The sequence below is a fragment of the Equus caballus genome, chromosome 16 (assembly GCF_041296265.1).
Source record: "Equus caballus isolate H_3958 breed thoroughbred chromosome 16, TB-T2T, whole genome shotgun sequence".
Lineage (NCBI taxonomy): Eukaryota > Metazoa > Chordata > Mammalia > Perissodactyla > Equidae > Equus > Equus caballus.
In genome coordinates, this window is record NC_091699.1 from 24,837,596 (window position 1) to 24,862,865 (window position 25,270).

At 36.0% G+C, this 25,270-nt stretch overlaps 1 protein-coding gene across 3 annotated transcripts in view; it reads right to left on the reverse strand.

The window, feature by feature from the left end:
- The window catches only part of CNTN4 (contactin 4), an 874,155-nt gene that overhangs the window by 713,280 nt on the left and 135,605 nt on the right, over positions 1 to 25,270 (reverse strand). The window contains exon 2 of one of the 3 annotated variants that reach the window (XM_023620061.2): positions 24,592 to 24,632. The exons of the other annotated variants lie outside the window; for them this stretch is intronic. The gene's annotated coding sequence lies outside the window, so the exon portion shown is untranslated. The remainder of the gene's footprint in view (positions 1 to 24,591; positions 24,633 to 25,270) is intronic. 3 annotated transcript variants of the gene reach the window in all.

Below are 25,270 nucleotides of genomic sequence, written 5' to 3' on the forward strand. Positions count from 1 at the left end.
TTTCCGGTGACTGCAAGTTAAGTCTAAACAGGTTGATTATATACAGACATAAACAAAACAGTTTACAGAAATGGCATAATTTTTTTCTACCATCTACATTCTTTTTGTTACAATATATCACCAAAAGCAAATGCATTAAGACCTTCATAAGAAGTGGCCTAATTAGCATTCAGATTTCTAAAAAGAAAAACAGAGATGTCAACCTTAGAGATAATTCTTTAGAAGAGAACAGACACCTCAGCCTACAGACCTAATACTTGACATATGTAATAATGCTGATTTGCATATAAACAGTTGTACTTCAGGAGGAAGCTAGACTATGAGAAATGAGTACAACAGAAGGAACTGAGCCCTTCTAGGACCCTCCAAAGGAATGTAATTATCCTGTGGAGTTCTAAGGTTCATTTTCTGTCATGGTACACTTCAGTTGTCCTCAAGCAAATTACATAGTTAATGCTAGAAAATGACCACAAAGAACCATATTCTTTCTCCTCCTTGACATGGTGTCTGAGCATAGACACAATGCACATGAAGAGACCCTACCAGCAATCCTCCTCAGAGCCATCTGTGAAATATCTTTGAAAATGGGTACCCCTGTCCTCCACGCTTAAAGCTAAATGATGTGTTTACACAGGGTGATCCCATAAGCGTTTACTTCTCTCTGTCTCCAAACATGTAGGAAATAGCCTCACACCACCATCACAAACACACTCTTTAAACTGGCTATAAGAGAGGATCAGTAAGTAAACTAAAAGTCCTGGGTTCAAAGTCCTACCACAAACTATCTTTACATCTAAAAAACTGTCACTTAACTTGTCAGGGTCTCCATGTCATTATTTTTGAAATATCCAGTTTCTTTTTCACTCCAAAAATTATAGTTTTAATATAAGCTATTACATTGTAGACACAGTTATACTTTACTAATTTCAGAACCCCACTGGAGAAGATGTAAATTTTTTAAGGACCTCATTTTATCATCATCCCCCTAACTCTCCTAACTGGTTTCTTAAGGCAATTCAAATGGTTGATATAAAAAAACCCAAAGTATTTACAGCCACTGAAATTGTTCCTTTGGTGTTCTTCCCAGAGATGAACTAAAATGGTGCCATTTCCTGTTTGCCATTCTTAGTCTGGTGAGCTAATCAGCACACAGCATCCAGGATGTCTTTGGCTCTGAGACAGTGAACAAAACAGCTGCTTAGAAATGCTGAAATGCATACTGTGAAATTGCCAAACTGTGTAAATTCATCCAGGAGAATCTATCTTATTTCCAGAATATAAATGAATTAATCAGTAGCCTTGCCACCCACATGTCAGAAACATCCCTGATTAAATTTAATGTAGTGAATTTGTGCAATCACCACCAAACTAACCATTGATTAAACAAAGGCCCCAGAGTGCTAATTGCTTTAATGTGCAGTTTATTTCTGCTCTTGTTTGAAGGGCACACCTCTGAACATTTTGCTAGTTTGGGGGACACATTCACATTTGGAATTCAGTCTGGGTATATTTCTTAAGGCAGCCCAGATCTATTATAAGCAGGCCAACTAATGCATCAGACATTTAAAGAGGTGCTATTTAGTTAATCTGTCACGGTGGCACTAAGATTTCCCTACCACCTTGTGGATAGGTGGAGAAACCTGTTTATCACAAGATAATTAGTCACCTAATTTACTCTCTGCATGTATAAACAGGAGGGAAGCAACTGCTCCTTACCCTAGAGATAAGAGTTAAAGGTTGAAATATACCAGACTCCTGTCTCCTATATCCTATACATTTTAACTTCGGGCATAAAGTTATTTGCACGCACTTGACTGATAAAGATGATAAGGGACTTACAAAATATATTATAAAAGACTGACATTTTTCAAGACCAGTTCTTTATTTTCCTCCCAGATAGATACAGATATAGATATAGATATATAGATCTAGAAAGACTACACATTAACTAGAATCTAATTCACACAACAAATCCACTTACAGAGACTGAGGTTGTAGTTTAACAGCAGTTCTGTCTGCATTTACTGAGTTCCTATTATACAACAGGTACTATATATAAGAATCAAATTCCTGCTCTCAAGTAGCTTAAAATTTAGTGGCCGTGGGTATAATATGTCTAGACTGAAAACGTCCCCCCTGGTATTTTCTCAAAGACTGTCTCATTATAAGTCCTGTGGAATCACGTTCATGTAAATACTGGATATTCAAAAGTAAATTTTTAGACTTAAAACAAAACTGAGTGTTAAATCTCTAGTCTTGATCCATAACGAATATATAGAATTGCTCTGTTAATTCATAGCATGAAGGTGGAAAGAAAGGGAAGCCTGTTTGGCCATAAAAGAGGGCTGGCTAACATTCTTTTAGACTTACAGAACATCTCTATGTGTATCATGGAACAACTGTTTGACTGCGCTTTAATACCAAACAGTATATTGAGCACATAATAAAATGTGTTCAGGCCAAAAACAGTGACTCCTCTTTCCCTCACAGCCCACATCCATTCCACGAACAATTCCTGTGGACTATATCTTCAAACTACTGCTGCTACATAGCCAGAATGTGATCACTTCCATTGCTATGACTCTAGCCCAAGAGTCAATAGGTTCCAGAGGACACGATTACAATATAGAAATAATTAAGGACTGTTAGGTATGAAATGGAAAGCATTGGTCCCATGTGGCTCCTCACGGGAGTATCAAAACCAATAAAGTGGTATTTTTTTCAATGTACGTAAGACAATCCCATATTCTCCAACAATGTAAAGAGCTACCTTAGGAAGCAATGGGTGTTTTCACATAGTTGTTAAGGAATGTTTTAGAAGAGGGTCAGCATGGTCAAGTAAGAGTGGGAAAGTAGGGAAAGGAGATGGATTAGAAGATACAGTTCCATCCAATCCTGCAATTCTATGCTTTCAAATTGTCACGTTCTCATAAAGTTCATGAGTCACAGATGAGATAGAATTGTCACATATAACACACATGGCATGTTTATAATATTGTAGAACCGTGAAACAATATCCTATTAGAAATTGGGATGTAATTAAAATATTCCTTTCATTCCACATGAATCTCTCCTGCTGTGATTTGTATATATCATTTCAGGATTTCACAAACCAGCTGTGAAATTGCTGATTTGTCTCCAGTATGAATTTCTTTGTAAGGAAAGAAAATGGCTCTTGGAAATAGTCCTCTTCCTATGAGAAGAGGAGATATTTATGCTTCTTTTACAATCACATACAGGTCAATTCAAAGGAAACCTACATATTCCTTAAGTAAAAGGCAGTAACACATCAGGAAATGGTTCTTGCAGTAGCTGTTATGCTAAATATATACACCCCACAGTCATGTTTGGCACAGGAGCCAGGAAAGGAGGTAAATGCTATCTTTCAGACACAGGCAAAGTTCACTTGTCAGAAGCTCTTTACACTCTTGAAAGGGAAATTCCCCTGGCACCATCTTTGTTTCTTTGAGACAAGACAGATTCATGCCAACAAATGCATTTAATTCTTAATTGGATTCCCTTTAAAATTCTATAATGAAGTGGATCACACAACTGCTTGCCTATATTTGAAGAGCCATAAAAATAACTTTGGCAATTTCATCTTTAGTTCTAGTACCAGCGAGCCCATACTCTTGATATCTAAAAACCTCAAGCCAAGCAAACTACCTGAGTGTGGTGGCAGTTGTTGCTACACCAATGCCCTTCTCCTTCTGAGAGCTCTTCAGCAATCCTTCCAAGAAGCCTCCAATATTGTGACAACTCTAAAACATTCAAATTGGCAATGCTGTTCTTTACCAATGAATCATTTTGCACAGAAGGCATTATAAATTCTTCAGTGACAGTGCCCACTAAATGAAACATTTAATTAATTTGATCCCAGGACATTAAGTCTCCTTGTCTCAGAAGCATGACAGCCTCAATCACAACTAACAGTCCTCATTTGAAAATCCTCCAAGGGGACCAAATCTCCGTCCTTTGAGGATAGATTCGGTTTTTTTAGGAAGAGTCAGAAAGCTGTCAGAGCAAAATATGAAAAAAGTAGATTTAAAGAGAAAAATCAGCAGCGAAGAGAATTATTCCCTTATGTGTTTTGAAACCTAAGTCTGAAAGTCATTTCCAAAGAGGAATCCAAACCATGCCTTGATAAATGGTTTTATCACAGTTGCCAACATAAGAAAAACTATATTAATCTGACTACCATAGTTAGTACACAAGATATTCAATGGTTATTGAATGAATAAAGGAATGGTTGGGTATAATTGTTTTAAATTTTAAAAAATCAGTCTCATTTTCAGTCGTATTTCACATTTAAAAAAATACTGGGGCTGGCCCAGTGGTTCAGCAGTTAAGTTCACACACTCTACTTCAGCAGCCCAGGGTTCACCGGTTCAGATCCTGGGCACAGCCCTAGGCAACACTTGTCAAGGCATGCTATGGCAGGCACCCCACATATAAAATGAGGAAAGATGGGCACAGATGTTAGCTCAGGGCCAATCTTCCTCAGCAAAAAGAGGAGGATTGGCGGTGGATGTTAGTTCAGGGCTAATGTTCCTCAAAAAAAAAAATACTCTCTCTCCATGTACATTTTCAACGAATATTTATTTATTGCTTTAGTGTTGCCAGTAAGTTAAGACTGATAACATAAAATTATTTTATTATACTAGTCCCTGCCCACATGTGGTTCACAATCTACTCAGCAATATTATATTTTTAAATGTAGGATATATTAAAATTAATGTTTATGAGGAAAATACTGCTAGTCTTCTTTTCTTCCATAAGACAGAAATTTTATCTGGGCACATGGCCACAAGAATAAGAACTATATCAGGGCTGGCCCAGTGGCGTAGTGGTTAAGTTCACATGCTCTGCTTTGGCGGCCCAGGGTTCACCAATTTGGATCCCTGGCATGGACCTACACACTGCTCATCAGGCCATGCTGTGGCTGCATCCCACATACAAAATAGAGGAAGATTGGCAACAGATGTTAGCTCAGGGCCAATCTTCCTCACAAAGAAAAGAAAAGAAAAAAAAGAACAGTATCTTCTAGTCTTCCTTGCAGCCACATTTGGCCATATGACTAAGTGCTAGTCCATGAGATTAACCAGAGCAGCTGTGTGGAAACTACAGGGAAATTTTCTTAAAAGAAAATAATTGTTCCTTTTCTCCATTATGTCACTTGGAATGTGCCTATGACACCAAAGCTCCACCTGCAATTACAAAGGCAAAGATGATGTATGACAAAGCCTGCATCTCTAACACCTTTAACACCATAGCCACTTTGCATTGCCTACCTTGACTTTTACTTTAAAGAGAAAAATCAACTTTTATCTCATTTAAATCTCGCTATTATGAGTCTTCTTTCTCTTGCAGCCAAGTTTAACTCTACCTAATATAGTATGAAAAAGAAAGGTTATTTATTTAAAGTTCCAATGGGTCTAAAGGAATAGTTGTCAGGAAAAGTCCTGAAAAAAAATACACCTGCAAAATAAAATAAATACGAAACTACAAAAATATTTCACATCTTTGTACACCCCACATTTGAGAACCTCAAAAATCTTCTGGGAAGGAGAAGGACACATGATAAAATTCTCATTTTACATAAAAGAACATGGCGCAGAGAGGTTATAAGACAAGTCCAAGCTTATAAAACCTACCCTTCTTTTCACTCAGTACCTAAAGAAATTGCTTGCCTTACTCCAGCATGAGGATGTTTATTCCTTTACATAAAATTGCTAAAAAGTCTACGTGGGCTCCGGCATTTGTTTTGTAAGTCAGGAAAGTCTGTAGCACAAAATAATCTGAAAAAAAAAAATGCTTTTAGTTTCCTGAATTATATGATGCAGATGAAATTGGAAAGAAAGAGAAAATTATCTGGAAAAATTGGTCCAGTTGGGGATACACAGCAGAAAACAGATGAAGCATTTTAGATATCTCTCCTACATTACTTTATATAGCGTGAGTTTTCAATAAATGGAAAGCGTCATACAGAAGGGGTTAGAAATATATTTGCAATTTTCACATTAAAAGTGAAGGAAAACATACAGGGAATAAGAAAAGAGAAAACTCTGAATCTTGCTGAGGAATAAAATTGCATTTTACCAGCTGGAGAAAGGCCTGAGTAATAAGCAGAGACAAGGTGATTTGTGAGGAAAGTTGCAAAAGGCACTCTAAGATGGGAGAAGAAAAATAAAATGAAGACGACAGCATGTTTGGGACTTATTGGGCAAAAATATAATCACTTTCAACATGCATCCCACACACAGAGACACTCAGGCAGATTTATTTAATCAGTTCTGACAATAATAAAAAGTAGTATAAATGAAAGATGTCCAGCTATTCTCAAGGTACACAATACTGTCTGAAAATTAAACAACTAACTTTTACATCTGAGCAACACTCCACTGAAAGGAAAGAGCAATGAGGCGAGCCAGTCTTACACTATTTGCTCTATTCCATATAATTTTTGAACTATTTCACATTGAATCTCTGGAGCCTAGAAGAGGTGGTGTTGATGCTCAAGCTTCTATCCCAGATGGTAAATGTTGCAAGTTACATTAAAATAAAACAGTAGAAAATTCTTGACAGAGAAAAGGCTCATATTCTTCTCCTGGAGAGCTTTCTGAAAGCCCCATCACCAAAGTTCATAACATAAATAATGTGTAAATGTCATTTTAATAAAATCTCATATATGAATATCAGCAGACTTGATAATAACAGCAGGAGCAATAACATGCTCATACCATAAAGATAAGACAGCCTCAGAGGATTTTTAGATTTTTACTCAGTGAGTAGCAGACAAACCAACACGTAGGCTTTTAAATTTAATTGGCACCCTCTACAATCTCAATTCAACAAAAGAAATATAGTATAAATGCTCTAACTCTAAATAATAACTTCGAGTCACTATTAGCACCAAATACCACAAATAAGAACAACATGCAATAAACCATGCAGGAAAAAATTAAGGATTTTTCTATCTCCAAATGTGGTGTGTTCATTTATTTTGACAAGTGCAATTTAGTTTTAATTATTCATCATATGGTAGTGAATATGCTGCAGAATATTTCATAAAGAAATGAAAACTTAAATCTGTAATGGAAAGTCCTATTAACAAGCAACATTATATTAAATATTTGCTTAGAACAATGCAAAAGCAAGAAATTTATAGCAGGAATCGAGATGAGTGAACTTTCACAATGCAGTAACAGTAGGAGGACAACTATAGTCCCTAATGTCTATGCACTGTTTTTTCTTCTGCCTGCTTGCCTCATACACCACAGTGAATTTTTAGTGTTCTTAAAGCTCATCCTAATAATACCTTGAATTTAAAGAGTGTTTTGAAACTTACAAAACATTTTCACATTCATTATCTTAATTTAATCCAAAGGTTTAAATTTTGCTTCCCCTGGGAGACAAAAACTTGGCAATGTCTAAAGACACTTTTGGTTGTGATAACTAGGAAAGTACTACTGGGTGGAGGCCAGGGATGCTGCTAAACCTACAAAGCACAGGACAACCTCCTACAACAAAGAATTCCTTGGCCCAAAATGTCTATATGCTGAGGTTGAGAAATCTTGATTTAATCCTATAGCTACATTATCAGATGAAAGGAAAAGAACTGCTCCATTTTGGGACACGAAACGGAGACTCAAACCCTCTCTAAAGTATATAACAAATTGTAACTACGGCCACATATCTTCCTTCAGTGTATGGTTCATAAAACAATACGCAGAAAATGTGGGAAAAAGCTCAGTGACCAAAACAAAAAAGCTTGAACATAATAAGAGTGAAGTGCCCAGAAACACTGAGACAAACAAAAAAGAAAAATCAAGTGTGGCAAGAAAGGAATTATCTGCAAGTACCACACTGCAACCAAGGGGAAGAAAATCAAAGACACCAAGATTTGAATCCCAGGTCTGCCACTCACTCAACAGCTGCAGACATTGGGCACAGCACTTAACATTTTTAACTCTGAGCCTAGTTTGCCCAACTTGTAATATGATTACAACTAAATGAGAATTCACATGAACAGCTCTTTATAAAACATAAGGCACTGTCCAAATGTTATATATTATTAACATTAGAGAAAACTTTCACTGACCTCTTTCTTCTCCCTTATCATTTGGTTACTGAACTCCTAACTTGTGTTCACAGACTGCCTAAAAAAACTCGGCTTATGTGAAAAAGCAAACATATGGCCAGATCCCATAAAGACGTGGGGAAAGGGGGATGTATGCAGAAAACTAGTTAAAAGCAGTAGGCCTGAAGTCTAAAAGTCTGAAATTTAGAGAAACTAAATAATCAGCTTATGAGGGCAAGAGAGCTTTGGGTGTATTCAACCTGCCTCCACTTCCTCATTTGGATAATAATACCTGTGCCTCATAAGGCTGTGAAAACTAAATGAAATAATAAACGAAAAAGAACAGCATCAGAGTACACAATAAATACCTGCCATGATATTAATAACATCCATAACACAATATATATATTTTTCTGAGAATTCTTATGTCAAGCAATGCCCTGAAGGCCTGGGAAATAGTGGTGTATGAGATGGAAGAGGACTGCCCTCATAAACCTCACATTTAAATGGGGGAAATGAGCAAATCAATATATGAATAACATAAATAACGGAAAATAAAAATTTTAAAAGGTCAGGAACTCAGGCTTTAGACATGAGGTGGTAGTTCAAAGTATCTGTGAAGCAAAAGATTAGAGATTCCAGAAATGATTTGAAAAATAGGCTGTGTGAATGGAATTATTAAATACAGGATTTGTGTTCAAAGTTCAAAGGAATTCAGGAAATCTACAGCCAATTATAGTATGGGTGGTGGGTTCACAAACATGAGCAAATAAAATGCATCCAGCAGGAGCAGCTGATTAAAAGGTAGGGAAACGCTCTCCAGTTGTTTTCTTAAGCAATATTTCATCCTAAAATAAAGTATTTCATCCAACAACTATTTAGGCCTACTTCTTACAAATTAGGAAGCAAAGTTCTAAATACTTTTTGAGGCAGAAAAAATAAGACAATCTTTGGTAAAACTCAATGAAACTTCTTAAATCAGAATAGCCAACATTAATAAGACATACATCAACTATGCAGATATAATTGAAATGTTAAATTAATAAAAAATCTTGGCACATTATGATCAAACTGATTCCATTAAAGAGGAGATTAATAGTAGGAAGTTGCATTCTGTTTCAAGGAAATAATCTAATTAAATAAAAATTAGTGAGCAGAGCTCTTTAGCAGTGAATTTATCAAAGGATAGATAAAAGAAATTCTAGAATTATGGTATATATCATGTGGCAGAATATTTATTGTTTTGCTTTGTTTTGTTGACTAAAACATTACATCATCACTTTTTAATTTCTGATCTCACTTCTCATAAATACCATAACATCAATGCCTATCAAAAATAATTTTTTTAAATGGAAATAAGCTACTTCTATCTGCAATAAAGTTACTGTTCATCCTAATGGAGAGAAAAATAAGGCAGCAGGGATGGAAGTAGTTTAAACACTTTTAAAAACACTGACAAATGGACCAAATTTTGCAATATGCTTAGAACAATTACATAGCACAAAGTACACTGGAGATCTAGAATTATCTCGTCATCTTGATCAACTTTAATTAAAAGGAAGACAAACTAGTAATTCTAGACTCTAGGAATGCTCTTTGGATCTTAAGTTACTATTTGCAATGGCCATTTACATTACTGAAAGCAATCATGCAACTACTAAACCTCCGTTTTTTTTTCTTTGTGCTTTGCATATATTACTTGCTATTCTTTCATGAATATAATAGTCTCTAAAAGACAAAAAAAAAGAAATTTAGCTTAAGTGGCATAAAAGGTTAAAGACTAAATGAGAAGACAAAACAAACACCCTGGCAAGCAAAGAAATAATAAATAGTTTTCAAGACAATCTTCTTTTCTGAAGTCTTTAGATAATAACAGTATTGATGACTTCAGAAAGAACCAAATATTCTATAATACTTGCAAAAACAAAGCACTGGATCATCAAATATGTTATCAAGCCTATACATACTTAAAAGGATTCAGCATTTATACCACTTTACGTAAGTGTGTGAGTTAAGTTTCCTAGTGGATGGGCTTTTAATCATCAACCACCTTAAGTCTATAGTTTAACCCAGAAAAAGAGGAAGAGAGAAGTGGTAAAATCAAAGTAATGGTCCATGATTTCACCATTATTGCAAGCAAAATCCTCTCACTTTCAATGGATGTCTTCCAATTTTTTTTATCCTTTTTCTTGTTCACATGTATGGAACATAATTAATGAAAATGAAAGAAAAGTAAGGGAAAGGAAGAAAGTAATTTTTACTTTTATTGATATATAATTCCTGGGAAATTCTGGAAATATTTTAGGAAATTTCAAGTAATATCATTTAATAAAGCAATATAAGGTCCCAAAAGAGATATATAAAAATGTAATAAAAGTGACTTAAAGACTTAAATGTTTTGCTGAAGATCCATTTGTAAATGAAGTCCATTTTATTTCCAATGGGACTTAATACATTAAGTTATAATCAAAAACTTTATCAAGAGTATTTTTACCACTCAACTATGTTGGAATGAAAAATAAATTCTGTCATTTCATTAGAGATTATCAGTTTTAATATCTATAATCCCGTCATTCATTAAGTCAATACGTATCTAGCACCTATTATATGCAAAACAATATTCCAATTCCTATAAACATGAATGTAGAGTATAATAGAAATCATCACAGGTTGCACTGCCATACATACAGTGCTGATTTGAATTAGGTTAGGCCAAAATAAAACAAATAAAATTAAATCAATGAAACTGAGTTTGATGTACTCACTCTCCTAACAGTTGTTTTTATTATACAAAATAAATTGTATGGAAAAGTAATATATTAACTAGACAACTGATTAAAATGGCAAAACAGCCTTTCTTTTTAATATTTATGCTGTACAGAATTGCTTCAATGAAACAACACCAACTTTATTTTTCAATGGAATCTATGGTGTCTAATGTACAGAAATATATGGAACCTGCCTACATAATATATTGTGTATTAAGAAAAATAACTAGTACTAATTCAACTTTCAAAAATAGGACAATTTCTTTTTTGCCAATGTACGTCATCCTACTAGAAGAGCCTACATAATATTTTATAACTAGGGCTAAATTAAATAATTCATTTCCTTGCTATCCAAGAATACCCAAATGCAGAAATGACAACAGCCCTACGAGGAAGTGGAGGGAAAGGCAAATTCATTCTTTCTTTTCACATTATTACCCAAGTCTCCGCAATGACTTTGATTACGCAAAGACATATTTCCTAAGGGACCATTAGTGATGTAGCCCTGAGAGTCCTGTTTCCAAATTTTGACCTCCAAACATGAGTAATAGTGTTCAGAATCAAATAAGAACACAAAAATTCGAAGAATTGAGGAAAATAGATCTGAATAGATATTCTTTCATATATTTGGTACCCCTTAACTTTGCTCTTATTTTAAAAAACTACTTTAGGGATATAATGTGAATGGATTTTATTAGCATTCCTGGAGCAAATATTTAGTATCCCAGATGGCCATGCGCAACTTCCCAAATGTTAACTGATGCTATTACAAATTGCTTGTGGCATATTCAAGGTGTATCAGGAAATTAATGACAAAGCTCAGAGGACATAAAATAGATTTTAATAACTTGTCAGGAGGATCATTGTTTCATTAGTTTCTTTACTATGGTAAGGAAAGACATGCCCATTTGGAATTCTGAGAATATTTAGATAATGACACTGTGTAAACTGGTGACAACACAACACTAGTATTATAAGCAGAATTTCTCTTCCTCAGATTTACGTGTAAAGTTTTCAAGTGCCTTTACTAATTATGCTTTTAAAATAATCTCTTCTCTTCCTCCACTAACCAGAATTAGAACAAAATCAACGAAAGGTTCCATCCTAAATTACTAAGCATTATACTGATGATTGAATATCATGTTCTGGGTTTCCATGATCACTGTCTACTTTTGTCCCCATTCAGGACCTGGTAAGATTATAAGAGTTACAACAGTTATACCCTTTGGGGGATAACATTTAGTATGTTTTAAAAATGGTTACACAGTCCAAAACCAAATGAACATGCAAATAGAGTGACACAATGTAAATTTCTTCACAAGTAAAGTTTCCAAAATAGTTTGGTTACTTTGATTTCCCACTATTATCATAGAATCACCTTTAATTTTAGAGCTCTCAACCATCATAACCTCAGAAGTATATAATGATAAGAACAGTAATTAATGATAATTAACAATAATAATAGTCTCTGAAGAAGCAGAATTCTGAGATAGACCCCAAGATTCCTGCCCTTGGTGTACCTATCCAGTACAATCCCTTCCCTATTGATGAGGGTGTGACAATGACTATGATGGATTTCATTCCCATGATTAGACTACCTTATATGACTAAGGCATTTGGGATTAAGGTCCCACATCAGTTGGCTTTGAGTTATTTGAAAGGGAGATTCTCTTGGGTGGTCTTGACCTAATCAAGTAAGCATTTAAAAGAGACTGGCTCTCTTTATAAAGGGAGAGATTTGAAATGGAGAAACTGTCCTGCTGTTATGAAGAAGTAAGCTGCTGTATTGTAAGGTGCTTCTGGAGGGCACCACGTGGCAAGGACCTGAGGGCAGCTTCTGGGTGCTGAGAACAGTCCTAGCTGACAGCTAGCAAGGCAAGAGGCCGAGATCTCAGTCCCACAACTGCAAGGAAATGAATGTTGCTAGCAATCTGAGGGAGATTGGAAACACATATTTCCCTAATTGAGGCTCCAGATGAGGACACAGCCAGCCGACACTTCAATCTTAGCATTAGGAAACCCTGAGCAGGTAATCCAGATAAAACATGCTGGACTCCTGGTCCGTGGAACTAAAGATAATAACTGCGGGTTATTTTAAGCTTCTGTATCTGTGGTAATTTATTACATAGCAATAAAAATCTAATACAGATGTACTATCATGTATCGAATATTTTGTAAGACTTTGCCAGGCATTGTGCTAAGTTTTATAATTATTATCCCATTTAATCCTCAAAACAAATTTTAAGATAAATGCCATAACCCCATTTGATAGATGAAAAAGTAAAAGATCACAGAGTAAACAACTTGCTTAAATCCACACAACTAATATGGATGATAGCTGAAATTTTAATCTGATTTTAACTGTAGAGACTATGCTCTTAAACACTCTGTTCTGTTCTCCCTGAGAGCAAGAATACTGAAGTCATGATTCTACAATCTGAGTTCAAATCTCACTTTGCTGCAAATTAGCTGTGCCACTTAAAGGAAAACACTGACTCTCCCTCCGCCTCCCTAGCCTTGTCTATTAGTTGAAGGGTAGTATATCCTCTTAAGTCTTTTCAAATCTAACGTTCTCTCATGAAATTAAATCCTTCTACTTTTAATTGACCACATAGGAATATAGTTTTATGTAGAAAAGTTAAACTACAAAGGCCGGTGATAAGATGCCTTATTTTGTCAAATGAGCCACCTTCTCTCTATGAGACCCAAAACCCATGTTGCAAACAACATTCTAGGGGCTGGCCCCATGGCCGAGTGATTAAGTTCGCGTGCTCCACTTCAGTGGCCCAGGATTTCACTGGTTCAGATCCTGGGCGCGGACATGGCACCGCTCATCAGGCCATGCTGAGGCAGCATCCAACATGCCACAACTAGAAGAACCCACAACTGAAAATATACAACTATGTACCGGGGGGCTTTGGGGAGAAAAAGGAAAAATAGAATCTTTAAAAAGAAAAGAAAAGAAAACAACATTCTTGTGCAGTGCACAAATCCCTGGAAAGGGACTAGGAGATACGAAGAGATGGCTTACTTTAAAATCCGTTTCTGGCACATATCCCAGCTAAAGCAGGAATTGAAAATTATTCAAAATCCCTCTGCAGGGAGCTTGAAAAGAATAAAATATCTAAAAGCAGGACTCAATAAAAATGCTCATTATGGGGGCTGGCCCAGTGGCGCAGTGGTTAAGTGCGCACGTTCCGCTTCTTGGCGGCCCGGGGTTCACCAGTTCAGATCCCAGGTGTGAACATGGCACTGCTTGGCAAGCCATGCTGTGGTAGGGGTCCCACATATAAAGTAGAGGAAGATGGGCACGGATGATTAGCTCAGGGCCAGTCTTCCTCAGCAAAAAGAGGAGGACTGGCAGCAGATGTTAGCTCAGGGCTAATCTTCCTCCAAAAAAAAAAAAAAAAGCTCATTATGTAGTGGATAAGTATGTTCCTGGGTTCTTCTTAAGAAAATGTCTATGGCAAAGGTCTATCTCTGGGTCTGTGAGGGGAAACCATAACCACAGTGTGGTGGGCAAACTTTTTCCACTATATGACTGTCAGGGTCTCAAAGTTTTGTTTGGTTGATTTCTTTCCAGCTCACTGGATCTCATTGGCATGTTCCATGACCCCCTTCTTCTCCCTCCATTCAATTCTTTGCCCCATCTATGCTGTTTCAACTGCTCTTCTCATTTGTGCCTCTTGTAAACCTCAACAAATGTCTAAGCTTGACCCTGTGAGCTAGATCCTTTTGCCCAAGCCCAACCAGTTCTTCAACAAAAAATAAATGAGTCTATCTTCACCTGTCATCTGTTCTCTCTCATAAGCACTTAACTTGCCTGGGAAACAAATAACCTTTGTAGTGGTGAGATGACATATAATTGGTGTCTTATCTCATTTCAGAGGTCTTGGCATGATTGTAATCATGCTGACTGCATTAGATTCCTCAATGTTCCATTTCGGTCCATGCGTGTACTCCTTCCCCTCTCCCTCACAAAACAGTTCATCAATTCCTCTAAATAGTGCTGGTGAGAGCAGCTACCTATATCTTGGTTATTTAAGGCCCTCTAAAATTTTTTTAAGGTGTTTTATTCAACACAGCAGATGACTCTGCTTTCAGTAGCTAATATTTTTAGTCCCATTAGAAAACTCCCTATGCATTTGGAGGATCCAAGAGAATATCTTCAACATCTGTACCTTCGTTCTTTCCATTCACAACCTAATTTCCCCTTTATAAAAAATCCTCCTCCTAGGGGCTGGCCCCGTGGCCGAGCGGTTAAGTTCGCGCGCTCCGCTGCAGGCGGCCCAGTGTTTCGTTGGTTTGAATCCTGGGCGCGGACATGGCACTGCTCATCAAACCACGCTAAGGCAGCGTCCCACATGCCACAACTAGAAGGACCCACAACAAAGAATATACAACTATGTACCGGGGGGCTTTGGGGAGAAAAAGGAAAAAATAAAAAATCTTTATTTTTTATTTTTTTTTGTTTGTTTGTTTTGTTTTTTGTTTTTTGTTTTTTTTTTTGGAGGAAGATTAGCCCTCAGCTAACTACTGCCAGTCCTCCTCTTTTTGCTGAGGAAGCCTGGCTCTGAGCTAACATCCGTGCCCATCTTCCTCTAGTTTATACGTGGGACGCCTACCACAGCATGGCTGCCAAGCAGTGCCATGTCCGCACCCGGGATCCGAACCAGCGAACCCCGGGCCGCCGAGAAGCAGAACGTGCGAACTTAACCGCTGCGCCACCGGGCCGGCCCCATAAAAAATCTTTAAAAAAAAAATCCTCCTCCTAAAGTTCAGCTGAATTTCAGCACATGAAGACAAGACCAATATAAACAGGATACAACATGCTATTTTATGTCACCAGGAGAATACATGTTTGTTCTGCCACTTTAATGGGCTTTTCCCTTTACAAACCCACCAAGTGGCTATTTTCAGTATTAACCTAAGAGAGTGCTCATGCTTATCACCCAAACTTCCAGATATGATGAATGACCGAAGCAAAAAACACATTTGTTAAGGAAGCAGCCCATATAAAGCTTGCAAAGCTTTGATTGATCATGTTTACCCAATGGATACAAATGTTACTGGCCTTTAAAAAATATTTGGGGGAGTTTATGCTTTGTTTTCTTTCCCTTTCTGAAAATGGCTTTTTCAGAACAGCATCTGCTCAGGCTTCCAAAATGGAATGGGATGGAATAGTAGTTATCAGTAATTTTGTATAAACAAAATTGATGCCTTTTTTCTAGAATGTGATGAGGTATAAAAATGGCCCACCTGAGAGTAAGCCCTCAATGTTCCACTTCGTTTTCAAGAGCTGTTGTCTGTATTATCTGTGTATCTGCAAACAAAATCCGTTTGGGTTAATAAACCAAAAAGCTTGAGTTTGGCTCTGGAGCCAAACATTAATTAGCTTTTTAAAAACATCTTGAGTCCATTATTTAGTCCTCTGTGTATAAAATAAAGTCTAATTCATTCAGCTAACCATTCAACAATTACTAATTGCATACCTATTATGGGCCAGGAACTTTTATAGGTTCTTAATCTATAGCACTAAACAAATCAGGTTCTGCTCTCATGTAGCTTACATCCTACCAGGGTGATAGACAATAAATAAATAAACATATAACACATCAGGTGGTGAAAAATCCCATATAGAAATGAGAAAGAGCAGAGGAGGTATAGATACTCTTCTAGAGATGACAATCAACGAAGATCTCTCGGATGAGACATCTGAGCAGAGATCCAAAGCAGGAAGGGACCATGCCATGCAGGCATCTAGGAGAAGAGCAGCCCAAGGAAGGCAACAAGTGCATATGCCCTGGGAGACTTGAAGAGAACTTTGAATATTCATGTGTGCAAACATTCTTTGAAGACTTTAGTAAGGCACTGTTATTATCATATATTCTAAGTATCACACTTTCTGCCACTTCCCTAACTAGACATGGGTCATTATTTGTTCCCCAAAACATAACTCACCATGAGATGACACTTTAAAGCCCAGAATAACTGCTGTCACTCAACTAATATATATGGAGCCACTTAGAATCATTTGCCCCATAGCTCAGTTATAGAGCCATTTTATCATAGAGAATACAGTCCTTAGCAATTTCCCTTTTGATCAAAAAAGATACCTAATATGACAAGAAATCTCTAATCCAGACTACAACATCAGCCAAAGCAGAAAAATAGCAATTTCCCTTGCAAAACTGATTTTAAACTATCATCATCTGTCATCATCATCATCAATCACAAGCAGCAGCTGCTTTTGGCAGCATTATTTTAAGTCCATATTTAGCTAGATGACAGCTTAACCTTCTTAGGGAAGCAAAGTAATCTCTCCTTACAACCCCAACCAAGTACCGAAAAGCAGATTTGCTCTAATGTAGGAATTGGTTTTCATCTGATTTCATAAACATGCAATGGCATTTGATGATATAATAGATCTTTGGATTTTTCTTTTGAACATTCAACACTCTATCAGGGCTGGTGAAGACTACATAACTCAAAGATTATTGCAGTCATATCAGCAAAGAACTTATCAACAGAATTGACTTTGTATGATGGCCAGGTAGAAAGGCAAATCTACTTTCCACAGAAACACTTACATAACACTTGCCTAGAAAACACTTGCCTAAACACATGGAGGAACACAATGTATTTATGTTTTGCATGACAGGCACATTCCTTTCCCCATTCTATGCTTGCACTTAACTGATCCCCTCCACTTGCTGGTCACATTCATGCCCCAAGACTTTTCATATCTCTGCGTTTATACTCACACTACTTACTCAGCCTACAGTGACCATCCCCACTATCTCTATAAATTCATATACCAACCATAGTCACTGAGCAAAAATTCAATGCCAACCCCTTCCATAAAATTCTTCCTGGAACCCCAGAGAGACGTAATTTTTGCCTCTTCTGAATTGCCCACTAACTTTCTCTATACCTCTTTTAGGAACTCATCTTGTATTCTACCTTGTATTAGAGTCATTTATTGTATCCATCATCCCATTTCATAATTTTATGATGAATAAAATTATTTGTGGGCAATTATAATAGCAGTGTATCTTTTTATTTACTAAAATAGTCTTCACATAGTACACTGTTACAAAGATATGTGGTGAGTTAACAAATACTACACATACTAATTATGCTGCATCTTCAAACCAATATCCTCAGTTAAAAATGTGTCTTCCATCATTCCCAGCATAGCTAAGGGCCAGAATCAAAATACCTATTTATGGAAGCTACTTAAAGCAAACATCAAAAACATCAGTTCTATTATTCAAAAGAAATTTTACACAAGTAATGGCAAAAAATATCCCCATTAAAAGTTTCCTTTCAGCATAAGAAGTATTGTGAAATCCTTTCCTCATGATTCCCACAACTGCTAGCACACTGCCTTCATGACAATTTGTTGAATGAATAAGTAAATGATTGCTTGATTATGTGCACTTTACTATATCTCAGACGAAGAATGCCAAAAATTCTGGGGGGGAAGACGGTTGCAGGACAAGAAAGTCCAAGATAAGCAGAGTACAAGTTGAACTACAGTAAACTGAAAGAAAACAGATCATTGCTGTTGTTCAGCAGAATCCTAACGGAAAGTATGAGGTTAAAAATCCTATCTGCACCTGAGAAAAATAATTAGGATCATTGATATTCTGAAAAACTAACATCCAGAAAAGTGTTCACCCAAGAGAATGTGACAGTAAGAGTGTGAGAGCGTGAGTGAGAGTATGCACACTCACACAAACACACGTACCTATCTGTCTGCCTGGTGCTAGTGAAGTTGGAGTAGGGGTGGGAGGCAAAGGATAATTCTCAAAAAGCAACTCTATTTACTACTGGGATATAAGTATTGATTCATAAAAACCAAGAAAATTTTAGCATAGCTAGACAGTTTAAGATTAATGATAGAATACCTAGTTAAAGGTAGCTGAGAGGTATATCATTTTTCATGACACAGGACCAATGAGAGTCAATAAAAGGAAATATTAAGTTAAATTTAGAACTTTTCACCACACAATCATTTATTTCTCTAAGAGAAAAATATGTGCACCCAGTTTTATTGTTTTAAACTAAAATGCTAAGAGTTTAAAAATACGTACATGGTACTTTTCTAAAAGTCAGTGTTCATAACTATTTTCTTTTGCTGACTTCAAAGTCTGTACTTCTAAAGAATAGCTAGAAGAGTTTCAATGCAATATGAGCTTTTGGGAATTAATTATAGCAGGGGAATCACGCTCAGAGTCAGTGTATACACTGTCAATTTCCTTTTCTGGAAATCTGAGAACCATCACCTGGGAACCTAACTATTGTTATATTCCCCAACCTGTTTATCTTATTCATCTTCATATTGCCAGATGATCTGGCACAAAGTAACGGCTACAAAGTGTTTGTTAAGCTGTGCTAAATACTACATCAATGTGTCCATTTTGCCCAAGGTTCAGTTTCTGAAAATGGCAGCTTAAAACCACAAACAAACAAGGGAATCTCTCAGCCTCAATTTCCTCCTTAATAAACTATCATGGGTTTATCTTCTGTTAGGTCAGTGACTCCCAAAATATGTCCTGGGTATCAAAGGAGTAGGGTAAGTGGGTTCTATCTCAGACTATGTGAGCACTGCTACTTGAAATAGTAATAGATTTTTAGCTGCAGGACTTCTCAGCGTATTTAATATGGAAACATACATTGTGTATATTATCAAAGATAGATAAAATATACATAGTACTTCTCAATTTATTTGACTTCGGAATACATTTTAATTACAATATTGTAGTGGGTTGGTCAAACTTTTTCATACTTTAAACATTAAATATCATGAATTACAATGCTTTCAGCTTTGTTTCCAATATTTTCCTGCAGGCAACTAATTAGTCTTTTTAATGTGTAGTCTTTTCTTTTCTCCCCTGAGGAAGATTAGCCCTGAGCTAACATCTGTGCCAATCTTCCTCTACTTTGTATGTGGGTTGCTGCCACAACATAGCTGCTGAGTGGTATAGGTCCGTGCCCAGATCCAAACCTAGGCTGCCAAAGCTGAGCACGCCAGACTCAACCACTACACCATGGGGCTGGCCCCAGATTGCATAGCCTTTTTGAACATACATCTTAAGGAATGCACGTGACAATGATTCTTTATCAAATGAGAGTTTGAACAATGACCTCACATGTGAAATCCTAAAGGTTTTAAGAATAATGCACTGAGAAATCTCAGAACATTTATTTTGCCTTTATTTTTGAGAAAAGCTTTATCTTTTACTTGTCCACACTGAACTACTCTATGTGTCTCATCCATCCCATTTTGTTCATTTATTCATTCAGTAACCACCATTAAAACCTCAATATTCTCTATGCATGGACCTAGAAACTGGTCATATAAGACGGATACAAGGATTCCTGCTCCAACAGAGCCCCTTGCCTCATTCCAGAGAGAAAAATATAATAACAATAATAATTCAGAGTAGTGGTTGCTGACATAAGAAAGGGATACAAATAGTTACAAAGTAAGGTCAACTTTGTCTTGGATAGTGAGAGAAAGCTTCATAGCAGTAAGCTCTAACAGAGGTAGGTCCTAAAAGAATGACTTCACCAAGCTTAGGAGGACAGTGGATAGAGGAGAATAACACACGCAAAGAGAGAGAATAGCATTTGCTGAGGTGTAGAAGTAAAAAAAATAGAGAAATTTAGAGGATTGAGGTGACGAGGCAAAAGGTAGATGGCAGCTACCTTGCACAGGGTCTTGCATACCAAACCAAATAATTTGGTTGAAATATTTTAAGAGGAAATGCTACAGATCAGAGCCTTCAAATTTTCCATCTTTTGTTTCCAAATTACTGCCATATATGGAAATGTCCATGTGAGTAGATCTGGACTGAACTGCATATGTGGTTAGCATTTTTAAGCTCCTCTGCTACTGGTGAGATGATGATGGCCTGAACAAAGCAGCAAGTGAATTTATGATGCCCTATATAATTATTCTCCTTACAGTTTTTACTCTCACAATGCTTACTACAGAAGAATGGGTGATACAACCAGGTCTCTCTTTACCCATACCTTGTATCCATAATAGAGTACAGGAAGATTTAATCTAGTATTCAAGGACAGTGGTTTTTTACCTCTACAGGTTTAAATGATACATGCGATGGTGCATGGATATGTATTTTGAACCTACAATCTGCCTTAAACTTATTGGAGAGTTGCTTAAAAAGAATCTCTGAAGCCAGCCCCATGGCCAAATGGTTAAAGTTCTGCTTTGGTGGCCCAGGTTTGCAGGCTCAGATCCTGGATATGGATGTAACCCACTCATCAGCCATGCTGTGGAGGCATCCCACATACAAAATACAGGAAGATTGGCACAGATGTTAGCTCAGGGAAAATCTTCTTCACACATACACAAAAAATAAGAATCTCTGTTCAGGGGGGTGGGTGCCCAGTGGTGTAGTAGTTAAGTCTGAGCACTCTACTTGGGCAGCCCGGGGTTCGCAGGTTCAGATCCTGCACAAGGACTTACACACTGCTTGTCAAGGCATGCTGTGGTGGTGTTCCACATACAAAACAGAGGAAGACTGGCATAGAAGTTAGCTCAGTGTCATTCTTCCTCACCAAAAAAAAAGAATCTCTTGGGGGTAAGCCCCATGACATAGTGGTTAAGTTTGGCACACTCCACTTTGGTAGCCCAGGTTCCCAGGTTCAGATCCCAGGTATGAACCTACAACACTTGTCAGCCATGCTGTGGTAGCATGAAAGATAAGTAAAATTTTGACAGGTAAGGACAGGAAGAAAGGGAGGTCTCTGACAAAGGAAACTGAATAAAAGAAGGCAGAGAGGTAGGATCAAATACTGGGTGAAATAGCAAATGATAAGTAGCAGGAGCATCAGGAACATGAGATGATGGTTAGAAAAACTGAAAAGTCATCTTGGGGATATTCTCAGTGCCAGCATTACAACTATCTACCCAGTATCTGGTATACTTAGCAATAAAATGTGGGTAATGAAAATGGAATTACTATACAGAATAATTATGATATTTACAACTCTTCTAATTAGTATTAAACTGGCCTCTGAAAATAAGTACACCTACATGCTCTTTTTATACATTCATATAATTTCAATAAGCAACACACAAAGAATATCCATTATTTTAATTGTTTATTTTTAAATATTTCCCCTAAAATTTGCTTATACTGATTTGCATTCTTTTGAAGGGTAATAACACATTTATCTATTGCCTTTGTCAAGGACATCCTGAAAACGACCCTTTGCCATAAAAAGATATTTTTACTAATGGCATATAATCAAGCATGTTCCTCAGTAGTCATTAAAACTTACTGCAAATATTCAGCAGCTATGTAGCAATTGCAAAGAAAACAATGAAACTGATTTCAAACTGTAATGCCTGTGATGTGTCTCACAAAACCCAGAAAAAGAATTCCCTATAATAAGATAAAAAATATGTAAAGAATATTTTATTCCCATTTGATTTACAAATGTTTAAAATATACTTTTTAATATCTGGCACTCCATGATAACTAAGTCTTTTTAAATGCAGTTAATATCTTAATAAGCTTTGCTGTTTGTCATTACCATTTTTGTAGATGAGTTATATATTTTTCTCTAAATACTGAATAACTAATCTTTCACGTGTAGGCTGATCCATATAAAATGGACACTAACTTATCAGTTTCACCTACAAAAATGACAATATTTTAGATTTAAGGTAACAGATTAAAATCACAGAATCACAGAATCTCAGAGTTGGAAAAACGGTCAGAGACATATAGTGGATTCTTTGGCCTTTTCATAAAAATCCCCTATAGTATAAAATAGCAGTCATTTGATATCTGCTGTTGGAATGTCGGAAATAAGGAGCTTAAAATAATACATGAATGGGAACAAAAAGGAGTACTCAAAGCAGAATAAACCCAATACTCAAACAGATCTGAATCATTCTTCATATTCACCCACTTCAGATAAATATTTCTCTTTTAAATTAACGAAAGGAAAAAAGACACATACCTCAAGCAAATATCTAACCAAACAACATAAAAGGTAGTAGAACATCATTTAGAGTTTTTAAATGACCAGATTAAAGAATGTGAAGAATTTACTACCTAGACTAAAAATATAATGCATTTATTTCTCTAATTCCAAACAAAAAGAACTAAAATTAGCATTCCTAGATAACTCTCTTTCACCTAAGTACCTTGGAAGAATCAAGTGAATTATTCAAATCTAGAAAAGGAAACCTCTAAGAAAATAGATATTTTAATGCTCCTCAGCCTGCAACCTATCCAGGAAGAGAGAAATCAGATAAAAGATAACCTTGAACTAACAAGGTTATGAGGGATTCTTTCAAAATGAGTCAATCCTGAGTCTCCATGTCAGGTAGGACAAAAGGGCATAGAGGGGAAGCCTGCCTTCCTAGATCAACTCTCATCCCAAAATTCAGCAAGAAAACAAGAACATTACTGACTAAACAAAGAATTACTTGTACCCTTCTAATGTCTGACCCCGATAAATGAATTTTCCTTACCCTGTAACCTCTTAATATCAGTTTTACCAATACAAAATTATTCACCTCTAAACTTTAGCTTTTTGAAGTATGAAATGAAACAAAAATATGTTAGGGAAGAAGGAAGCTAAGAAATCATATGATTTAGCCCACTAACCATACAAATGAGGAAAGTGAACTTTAGGGAAACTGAATTGCTGAAGATCCACAGCTCCTGAGAGCAAGATCAGTCTCAAAAGGCAACTCCAGAACCCCTGGCTCACTACTGTTCTAGGCCAACACTGCAGGACCATCCCCTATGTTGTAACTTGATCATTTTTGCTATAGGATTGGGTGGTACATGTGTCTGTGCATGTATCTGTGTGTAGCTTAGACAGGCATTAATACAGTTAAGACTCAATTTTATACTGATTAATTAATCATTCTTAAATGGTCAGTAATCCTTTTTAAGTCTAAAGATCTTCCCCATAAATTAAACTCTGTAATGCCACAAGATTATCTGCAATTGGGTAACCAAATACAAAATACATTATTATCACAGAATTACCAAAGTATAAATTGTTAAAACAAGCAAACTAGTAATTCTCCAGCATATGATGTATGCACTAAACCAGAACGAGTAAAGACCAAGAACTTTGTACAAAATATAAAAGCATTAGGTTGAATAATCAAAAAAACGATTATTGAGAATTTTTGTACTGAAAACAGAGCCAACTGATCACTAAAAATGACGAAATATAAAATAATGTTTACAGGGGGAAGTTAGGTTCCAAAATGCACATTTTGGTAATATTAGCATTTAACATAGCAAAAGTATAAATTTTATGAAAAATACCAAAGATTTATAGCCAGATAAATATCTGAGGGAAAACTAATAAATGCATTACGTATTATATTTAGTTATTCAAATAATAAACATAAGATAGTTAACTTTCCTTCTTTGAAGAATGCACAATTTTAAAATACATTGGAAAAATGAGATTTAACAATAAAATTTTATTTGCAGATGAATTTAGCGGGACACAAATTATATTTAAAATCACCGATGATCTTATAGTTTAATATAAAATCCATTGCTACTGCTTTCTGTATATATTATTTACATAAGACAGAGCTATAGATTAATTTCATAACGCATAAGGAAAAGCAGTTCCAATTAATATTTTGTACAATTCCTAAATATAATATGTACTTATGTAGTACACAGACATATTTATTTAGTTACATAAAATGGTACATACCCCCAAATATGTTACTCATTTCAGATTCAACTGCACATCACCTACAAATAAAGAAATGGATTTTAGAACAAAACATAAACCTAGACTTTTTAAAAGTAGTTAGTTGCATTCCAATGGTATCACTGGTTTTAGAGAAAACAGTCTCAATGCGAAATCATGTTAGAAGAAGTTCTTCTCAATGAAATATAGAGGACCTGCTTTATCATGAAATTCCTTAATCTGTGTAGTAAGTTACCCTGATAAGCAAGAAAATTGTCACAGTAAATCTATGAAAAAGGCTTACAGGCTGATCTATATCTAAAAATCTGAGATGAAAAAGAGATACGAATACAGTAGTATGTTCAAATAAGCAAAATTAACTATCTGATTTCATATGAAAGTCAAAACTGTCTCATTTCAAATTAAGGGATAAATTTCATAAGATCATAAAGAGCAACGATTAATATTCATTCCCTATAAAGTACATGAAAAATCCTCCTTTATTATCATTTATTTAAAATCATTGCCAAATTTTTAGATAAGAATTAAGTTGAAATCCAACTTTTAAAGATTAGATAAATTGTGTAACAATTACAAAAAATTTAAACGGTATGAGGGCTATTCAAGTTTTACAAATCCTCCACTTTTCTTACCCTCAAAAATTTTCCACTAAAGTTTTCTAAATTTAAACTCCAGGTGA